Here is a 9,558-nt window from a genome sequence, read left to right as displayed (position 1 = left end):
GGGAAGATCAGGCAGGCAGGCAAGCAGTTAGTGGAAATCAGGCAGGCAGAGTGGTTAGGGGTGATCGGGCAGGCAATCAGGTGAGTGGTTAGGATCCAGTGAACCCAGATTGCGAGAGGGATGTCCCACTGCCAGTTTAGGCTTGATACCTGTGGGGTCCAGGATTTTGAGAGGGTGCAGGCTGAGCTGAGGGACCCCTCCCACCCCCTGTGCACGAATTTCGTGCACTGGGCCTCTAGTCTACAATAATACCAGGTCATAAGAACAAATACCTAGTATGTCCCGTACTCTGAATAATGCAATCATTACCTTCACCTTTCACAATTCTTAGAATCAATGAAAAGATCTTTCAGACAAAAATCAACAAGGAAACAGCTGCCTTAAATGCCACACTATACTAGATGGATTTAATTGATATTTTCAGAGCATTTTACCCCAAAGCAGCAGAATATACATTCTTTTCAAGTTTACATGAATATTTTCTAGGATAGACCCCATATTAGGACACAAAAATGTCTCAATAAATTTAAGAAGATTGAAATCATATCAAATATCTTTGACCACAATAGTATGAAACTATAAATCAATTTTTAAAAACACCCTGAAAATCACAAACACATGGAAGCTAAATAATATGTTACTAAACAATAAATGGGTTAACAATGAGATCAAGAAAGAAATCAAAAGATACCTTGAGACAATGGAAAATAAAAACACAACAACCCAATATCTATAGAAGACAGGAAAAAGTAGTCCTAAGAGAAAAAAAATAACAGGCCTACGTCAAGAAGCAAGAAAAATCTCAAAAAAACAAACAAACAATCTACCCTTACACCTAAAGGAACTAGAAAAAGAACAACAAACATAGCCCAAACTGAGTAGAAGAAAAAAAATAATAAAGATAGAGTGGACTACAACAAACTAAAAACTTTTTGCACAGCAGAGGAAACCATCAACAAAATGAAAAGACAACAGCAATCCCTTTTCTGGGTATGTAGCCAACTATGTTTAAATACAAATTCAAAAGAATATATGTATCATTATGTTTATTGCAGCATTATTTATAGTAGCCAAGATATGGAAGCAAACTGTGTCCAACTGCATAAACAGGGTATGTATATATGGTGAAATTTTACTTGGCCATAAAAAAGAAAATAATCTTACCATTTGTGACATTTATGGACCTAGTGGGTATTATGCTGGTGAAATGTCTGACAGAAAAAGACAAATACTATATGATTTCATTTACATGTAGAATCTAAAAAACAAAATAAACAATCAAAAACAAACTCATAGAAACAAAGCACAAACTGATGCTTGCCAAGTATGAGGGCTGTTGGGGCGCTGGCTGAAAAAGGTGAATGGAATAACAAGTACAAATGGGCAGTTACAAAATAGTCAGGAAGCTGGATATACAGCATGGGGAATATAGTCAATATTATTGAAATAACTATGTATGGTGTCGGGGGGTACTAGACTTACTAGGGTGATCACTTCGAGGCATTCATAGAGGATGCAGTAACCTGGAAAGTATTATTTCTGTGGAATTAAACCCACTTCCACCAGGAACAGGTGGGGACATAGAGGACACCACAATAATTACAGATGGTGACTCAGTGGGACTAACACAGGAAAATAATTGGCTCATGGAAAGCCATCCCTCTCTGCTCCTTCCCTCCAAAAGGGCCTGCAGCTTCCAAGCCTGCCATTTTGACCTGAATCTGGCCCCCACACAGAAGGGAGAAAACCTGAAAAAGCTGACCAGTATTATGGTGAGATGAAACCTCACCTCCCTAGGCTGGGAGTTTTATCATTAATTTATCTCTTTCTATCCTGTCCTGGTTTCTGTGTGATTTTTTTGTTGCCTTAGCTCAGCCCTTCACTGTTTCTGGCATTGCTGGAAATCCTGAAGCTTGGGCCTGCTTCCTCTCACCCAGTGCAGCTTGAGTAACCTGGGCACACAGGATCCAAAGTGTGGGTTGGGAGGGAATGGTCTCAGGAGATGCCTCTGTAAGTTGCATGCAGAGGTATGGGGCCACTGCTTGCAAAGTGTTGAATGTGTGCACATATTTGGAACATGCCAGGTGCCTGCACGCAGCCAGAAAGAACAGGCTTCTAAGACTGCCCTAGCCTCTGGGTGCTTAGGGTATGGCTACCAGCCTAGCACCAAGCCCCCAGACTTTTCTCTCAGCCTCTACCCTTGCAGTGGAGGTGGCTGCCTCCCTGTGAAACAGACTTCATTGGGTGACAAGGCTATGGAATTTCCTCTTTTCAGGCAGGCTGTTGTACAGGCTGGAGCCCTGCTGACTTAGGTCAGGGATCTCAGATCTCCTGGCTGTGCGCTCAGAGCGGGAGGGGGCACTGGTTAGCTGGAGCAAATTCCCTTGGCAACCAGGTTTGTTTATAAGGGTTGGGAGTTGCAGCTGCCACCGGAAACTGCCAGCAGGATCCCGCCCCTACGAGCCCAAACTGCTATAGTCTGATCCGGCCTTCTTCTCTGGTAACCACCTTGATGGGAGGCAGGAGTTGCAGCCGCCCCTGGCAATCACTTGTTACTGGGACAGTAGAGCCACCACAGCTAGGCAACCCTGGTAAATTTTAGCTTCTATTGCAAACGCAACTGCTGTATATTTTGGCTCATGCAAATACTAATACTTGTTTGTTAATGTTTCCATAGATAAAACTATATAAAGAAAAACCTCAAATATACAGGTGCTCAGGAAAATGAAAGATCCTTATAACTAATCTTGGAGACTGACTAAATGTTTATTAATATCCCTAAAAAAAAATAATTTAACCCCAGGACCCAGGTTTAAATCTCTGTTCAGCAAGTTAACAGGGAATGTTCTTTCTTCCCTCCTCTAGCCCAGTTAAAGGCCAGAATTTGTCTACCCAAGACAGGAAAGGATAGAAACCTTCAGTAAAGTTAGAGGCCATTACAGTATTTCATGAGGAGGCATTAGCAGGGTTAACAAACCTCCACACCTAAGCAAAATTGCGTTGCTACTATTTGCCACTTCAGGAAGAGTCTCATTCCTCAGCATTTGTCTATGGACAAATTCTGCAACTGGCATAGACAGGATGGCCATGGGATGCCACAGCAGCTAAGGGGTCACAGACCATCCTGGATTTTATTTATTTATTTTTAATATATTTTTATTGATTTGAGAGAGAGAGAGAGAGAGAGAGAGACATCAATGACGAGAGAGCATCATCATTTGGCTGCATCTGCATGCCCCCTAATGGGGATCAAGCCCACAACAGGGGCCATGACCACCTAGTTCCTGGGTCGCTGTTAACCACTGATCCACATCAGCTAGGCCCATCCCGGATTTTAGTCTGTGACAGGAGCTAGGGGGCATTAGGGATGTTCATTCTCCCTCAGCTACCAGTATCTTCTTCTTCCAAAAGGATGAATGGAATTTAGGTTTTTCTCCCCAAAGTCAGTAGGTATTACAATCTCCATTTAGAATGCTTGGAAAGACTCTTTTAGAATGCATAATCATTTTAAAAGCCAGTTCTGGATTTTTCAAGGAAAGGATTGTCTACCTTTAAAGTGCTAATACCTGGTCTGCAAAAGTCTTATTTGGGCCATCTCTTGGAATGCAATTTCTGGAAGAAACTATCTAAACCAATCAGTTTAATTTAGTTCCCCTGTGATTTGCTAAATCAATGAGTTTTGCTATATAATACCTGTATCCATGGAAGTATGTCTCTTAATGTATAAATGTGTTTGCCAATCAAGGAGTCTATGTTTCTAAAAGTTATAAAATATGTTTGCCAATCTAGGGACTAATTGCCTACTTTTAGCTGTATAATACAATTAAAGTTTGGTTCTTTTCACTCTGTTAAAAGGACAAGATTTCTCCCTAACTTATTCCTCCAAAATTTGGCAATTTTTACTGAGTGAATCACGGCGATACACTTCTTTGCGTAAGTTCAATAAGGCCAGTCTTCACCTGTGGTTTTATTTCTAAGACTTTGACTAGAATGCCAGGTCTAAGAAAGACATGCCTGGACTCTGGATGTCACCAGAAAGCCTTAAGGAATTAAGACAGAGTTCTAAAGCTAACCAAAGCCGGCTGCAGAAATGGCCTGATACCTTGCTTGGTTACATGAAGCATGAAATCTTTCCAGATAAGGAAGGAAGATTACTTTCCTGAAAGACGGTAAGGAAAAACCCTCAAGACATTTTTGGGGACCTCAAGGACTTGAGATATTGCAGGCAAAGCCAGATGGCAATTATGGCTTGGCTTCTTTGCTCTGAGGGGCTGACTAAAAGCTCAATATAAAGATTTCTTGTGTGTTTCCCTGGCCGGTGTGGCTCAGTTCATTGAGTGTCGTCCCATGAACCAAGAGGTTGCCAGTTCAATTCCCAGTCAGGGGACATGCTCAGGTTGTGGGCTTTATCCCTGGTGCAGGGTGTGTAGGAGGCAACCAATCGATGTATCCCTCTCACATCAATGTTTCTCTCTTTCTTTCTCCCTCTCCCTTCCTCTCTCTCTAAAATTTGTAAAAACATATTTTTAAAAAAATATTGCTTGTGAAAATTCCAACAAGATAAATTTGAAAAAAGACTGCATAATTGATTTGATCAATTGCTATTCTTGTGTGTTTATGCAAGTAATCAGAACAAATTAAAGCTGTACTTAATAGTCTTTTATAAAATAAGGGCAATTTTAGGGGAAAATGTATTTTAATTGAAATCACAATGCCCAATTGTGAATATTAGACTCCACTGCAGTTAAGTCTTCAAAATTTTGTTTTTAAGACTATGTCCATATATGCCATACAGATCTTAGCACCTGATGACATCACCAGAGATGTTCAAACTCTAAACTGTCAGTGCAATCTATCAAATTGTCACTGCTTGCTTTCATTCCAGCAAAAGCCTTGCATCTGAAGTCTTATTAACTGGTTTATGATTTGCTGTGTTCATTAACCTTTGTATTCTGTGTGTGTTCTTCCTGCTCTCTTCATAGAATACATGCCTATGTCATTATTTATCTGATTGCTTGTTCACACAGTATAAGCTTCAGTTTCTCACAGGGGAAATCTTAGAACATTTCTCTTAGCTTATTTTAAGTTAGGTTTGGTAGAAAAAAAGAGCTTTCAGATAGATATAACGCACCTTCTACCAGGAAGCCACTACTCCAACCTAAGCTGGAACACTGTAGAGTTAGTTCTTCCCTTTATCACATGGGTTTTTACCTCTTACCAGACCTTTAGTTGCTATAAGTCTCCTCACTCTTGAATTATGCATTTTAACCTTCTTGCCAAGTTTGTCACCTCTAAAATACAACAAGAATGCAAGCTTGTCCAGCAGCACCATCCTCTAGACACCATCATCTTCTAGACACCATCATCCTCTAGACACCATCATCCTCTCGACCAGTGATGGCGAACTTATGACACGCGTGTCAGAGGTGACACGCGAACTCATTTTTTTGGTTGATTTTTCTTTGTTAAATGGCATTTAAATATATAAAATAAATATCAAAAATATACATCTTTGTTTTACTATGGTTGCAATTATCAAAAAATTTCTATATGTGACACGGCACCAGAGTTAAGTTAGGGTTTTTCAAAATGCTGACACACCGAGCTCAAAAGGTTCGCCATCACTTCTCTAGACATTGCCTATGCTGCCTCCGAGGGACAGTAGACTGACCTGGACTTTACGAAATTCATCTTCCCTGCATAAAGACTCCCATTCCACTTTTCTCCTTCTTTCTCTGGAAGATAGTGAGAACGTTTAACCCTTGCAATAGTCAAGACTATGCCCCTCTGACAGCATGAAGCAGTTACAAGAAGATGAAGAACTTGTGTTCTGTAAATGGAGGGAAGGGGTTGTTACTGTTGTAATTAGCTAGTTATTAATATTAATAATAGGAAGAGGGCAAAGGGAAACCCAGACATTATAAGCATGTTCATCTGGGCAGCTTCACCAGGAAGCTGCAATTTCACACTCCGCAGGGAACCATGAGTACATTCCCTGCAAATCACTGGAGGAAAGAGTCCAACAAAGGGGAGATGGCCATATGTGTAGTGAAGATCCTTGCCCTTCAGTCTAACCTAGGAACAAAGATAATTGGCTGGGGTGAGTGGCTGGTGTGGAGGACAGAGCCTCTGCAAGCCTATGAAAATTTGGAATGCACAAACCCAAGACAAAGAAATTCTCTCTCTCTTGTTTGTTTGTTTTCCTCCTCCTTCCTTGCATTTGCCCATGCACTAGCCTGAGAGGTGGCCCTAAAAGCTGCATGGCCCATGGCCATGCAGACCCTACATGCAACAAACTGCAGCTGGGAACACAAGCTAAGTGAGACCGATGCTGAACTGGACTATGCAAATATGGAGCAAAAACTCTGGACACTGGTTTTAATCCTAGTTCATCTGAAGAGGGGCTTTTTCCTTGGTTGGATGGAGGGAGATGGGACTTAGGATTATGCAGGAGTTTAATTCCACAGAAATGACATTTTCCATGATATTTCATCCTCCCATGTGGGCCTCCAAAAATTCTTATTCCAGTGGCTTCCCGAGAAGCCCACTTCCACTAGCAATAGGTGGGAACATGGAGGACACCCCACCAATAACATTCCCTCCCCTACTTCCTTTATATATACTCATAAGACTTTCCTCTTTACTAAGTGCCATCTTTCTACCAGCTGCTGAATGGTGGCCTTAGTGGGCATGGGCAGCATGCTGAGGAGTACAGTGGAGTATGGTCCTAGGAGCACAGCAGGGGCTTATTTTTTTAGCCTTTTGTTCTTCTTCCAAATAATGAATAGAAATCTGGTCTTAAGTCTTTGACAAAGTAAACTGAGGTCCCTACCAACTTTGGAGGATACATAGACAAGGCATAATTGTCCAGTTATCCTATGTCAGCAAAAACTTTCAATGGCCCTCCCACCTGTTTAACATGCTTTCTTTCCCTTTGCCAAACATGTGCTGTAATTTTTGACCTGTGTATACTTTAATACTTTACCTAAATCATTTCTTTTTGCAAGTTTGTCCAGGTTCCTAGTTAATATCAATGTCTCCTTTAACTTATTATTTGATGCACTTTGACTCTTTATTACAGTGTGATATTAGTATGAATCTATATCTATAACATCATCTAGATCTAGATCTATGTCTGCATTTCTTATGTTATTATTTCATTTTACTATATTACTATAAGATTATTTTTACCTTTAATTTGTGCAGCACAGTGCCTTGCATACAGTATTTGTTAGACTGGATTGAAAGTCAAATAAGCTGAAATTGTTCATTGTCTCATTACTTAGTCTTTCCAGTTGGCAAATGAATTGGGTTCTGAGAACCTCGTGATTGATTACTAGTTGTACTGATTCAAGCTTAGGCTATCCATATTCAATTTGGACATATTCCAAATTTAATGAATGATGTCATACTGCCAGATTTCACATTGCAAAGTGAGTTTGATTAAATTATATTAAATATATAGAATTTTTTATGTAGACTACTTCAAATTTACTTGCTTTGGGGCCTTGATTTACTTGATTTGTGGGCCCATATGTTCAGTCTTATTCACTAGTTTATGATTTGCTGAGTTCATTAACCTTTGCATTTTGTGTTCTTCAGATTTCAGAGGCTGAAGTAATGTGTGTTTTTTTTTCTTTTACAGCTGTCTTTCTATATGAACATTAACAAGTTACTTGTAATCCCTGTGCAAAACAAAAACAATAGTGTATTACTTGTAGCCTAGCAATTTCTCAAAATTATTATGTGATTATGTTTATAGAGTCCTTTATCCTTGTTCAGTGGATAAAAGCTATGTGACAAACAAATAAACAAAAATAACAGCATTAGTGTTATTCTTAAGGCAATATCTACTGGAGCAGGGGGCAAGAACTATGCTGAAGGCCAGGGAGGTGCATGTAGCCTCTCCTGTCTTGGACCTACTAGAGCTAAGGACCTGAGGAGACTGAAGAGACTGCAGATATGTGGATGAGACAGGAGTGTCCTTGATTGGAACTTTCTGTGCCTCCTGAACTTGTGTGACTTTTTCCTTCACCAGGTTAGGGGTGTTTTCTGCTATTATTTCTTTAAACATGTTCTTTGTTTCTTGCTCAAATTTTTTAATGAAAATTCTAAAGAAATAACAAAGTGGGAATAGAGGAATCATACCTCAACATAATAAGAGCCATAAATGACAAACCTTCAGCCAATATCATACTCAATAGGCAAAACACAAAGAGAGCCACACCTAGAGAAATCATAATTAAAATGGCAAACGTTAAAGACAAAGAAATACTCTTAAAAGCAGAGAGAGAGAGAGAGAGATGAAATTACCTACAAAAGAGGTCCCATTAGAATGTCAGCTGTCTTTTCAACAGAAACACTTCAGGCCAGAAGGAATTGGCATAAATTATACAAAATAATGAAAAGCAAGGGCTTGAATCCAAGACTATGTATTAAGCAAGGTTATCACTTAAAATTGATGGTGAAATAAAAAGCTTCTGAACCAAAAATTTTAAAAAAATGGTTAAAGGAGTACATTGCCACAAAACCATCAATGCAAGAAATATTAAAGTGACTGATTTGAAAACAAGAAGAAAAGAAGAGAGAGATGATCATAGGCATAAAGTAAATAAAAATGTCAATGAATAAATATCTTTCAATAATAACTTTAAATGTAAATGGACTAACTGCTCCATTCTAAAGACATAGCGTGACTAAATGGATAAGAAAATATGACCCATATGTGCTGTCTACAAGAGGCCCACCTCAGAACAAAAGATACACAGAGACTGAAAGTGAAGAGATGGAAAAAAAGATTTCATACAAATAAAAACGAAAAAAGAAAAAAAATGAACTCAGGTAACAATACTCATATCTGACAAAATAGACTTCAAAACAAAGGCCATAACAAGAAACAAAGAAGGCCACTACATAGTACTAAAGGGGATTGTTTAAAAAGAAAATTTAAACCTTGTAAACATATATGCACCCAATACAGAAGCATCCTATATAATAAAAGCCCAGCGACCTAAATGGTGGAACAACCAGAATGACCAGAGACCAAGGTGATCAGGCAGGCAGGTAAGTGGTTAGGGGTGATCAGGCAAGCAGGCGAGTGGTTAGGGGCAATCAGGCAGGCAGGCGAGCAGTTAGGGACAATCAGGAAGGCAGGTGAGAGGTTAGGGATGATCAGGCAGGCAGATGAGTGGTTAAGGGCAATCAGGCAGGCAGGCAGAGTGGTTAGGGGCAATCAGGCAGGCAGGCAGGAAGGTGAGTTAGGAGCCAGTAGTTCCGGATTGTGAGAGGGAGAAGGCTGGGCTGAAGGACCCCCTCCCATGAACAAATTTCATGCACTGGGACTCTAATCTATAATAATAAACGTGTATTATGCTAATTAGACTGGATGTCTTTCCGGATGAAGCCAGGGCTATGAAGGAAGCCTGGGTTCCAGGTGCCTGCTTGGGTCACCAAGGGGCATGGCCAGCCTGAAAACAGCCCTCAGCCCCTCACCCAGGCTGGCCAGGCACCCCAGTGGGACCCCCACCCTGATCCGGGACACCCTTCAGGGCAAACCAG

The sequence above is a fragment of the Myotis brandtii genome, unplaced genomic scaffold, assembly GCF_000412655.1.
Source record: "Myotis brandtii unplaced genomic scaffold, ASM41265v1 scaffold15, whole genome shotgun sequence".
Classification (NCBI taxonomy): Eukaryota; Metazoa; Chordata; class Mammalia; order Chiroptera; family Vespertilionidae; genus Myotis; species Myotis brandtii.
This window is presented reverse-complemented; position numbering follows the sequence as displayed.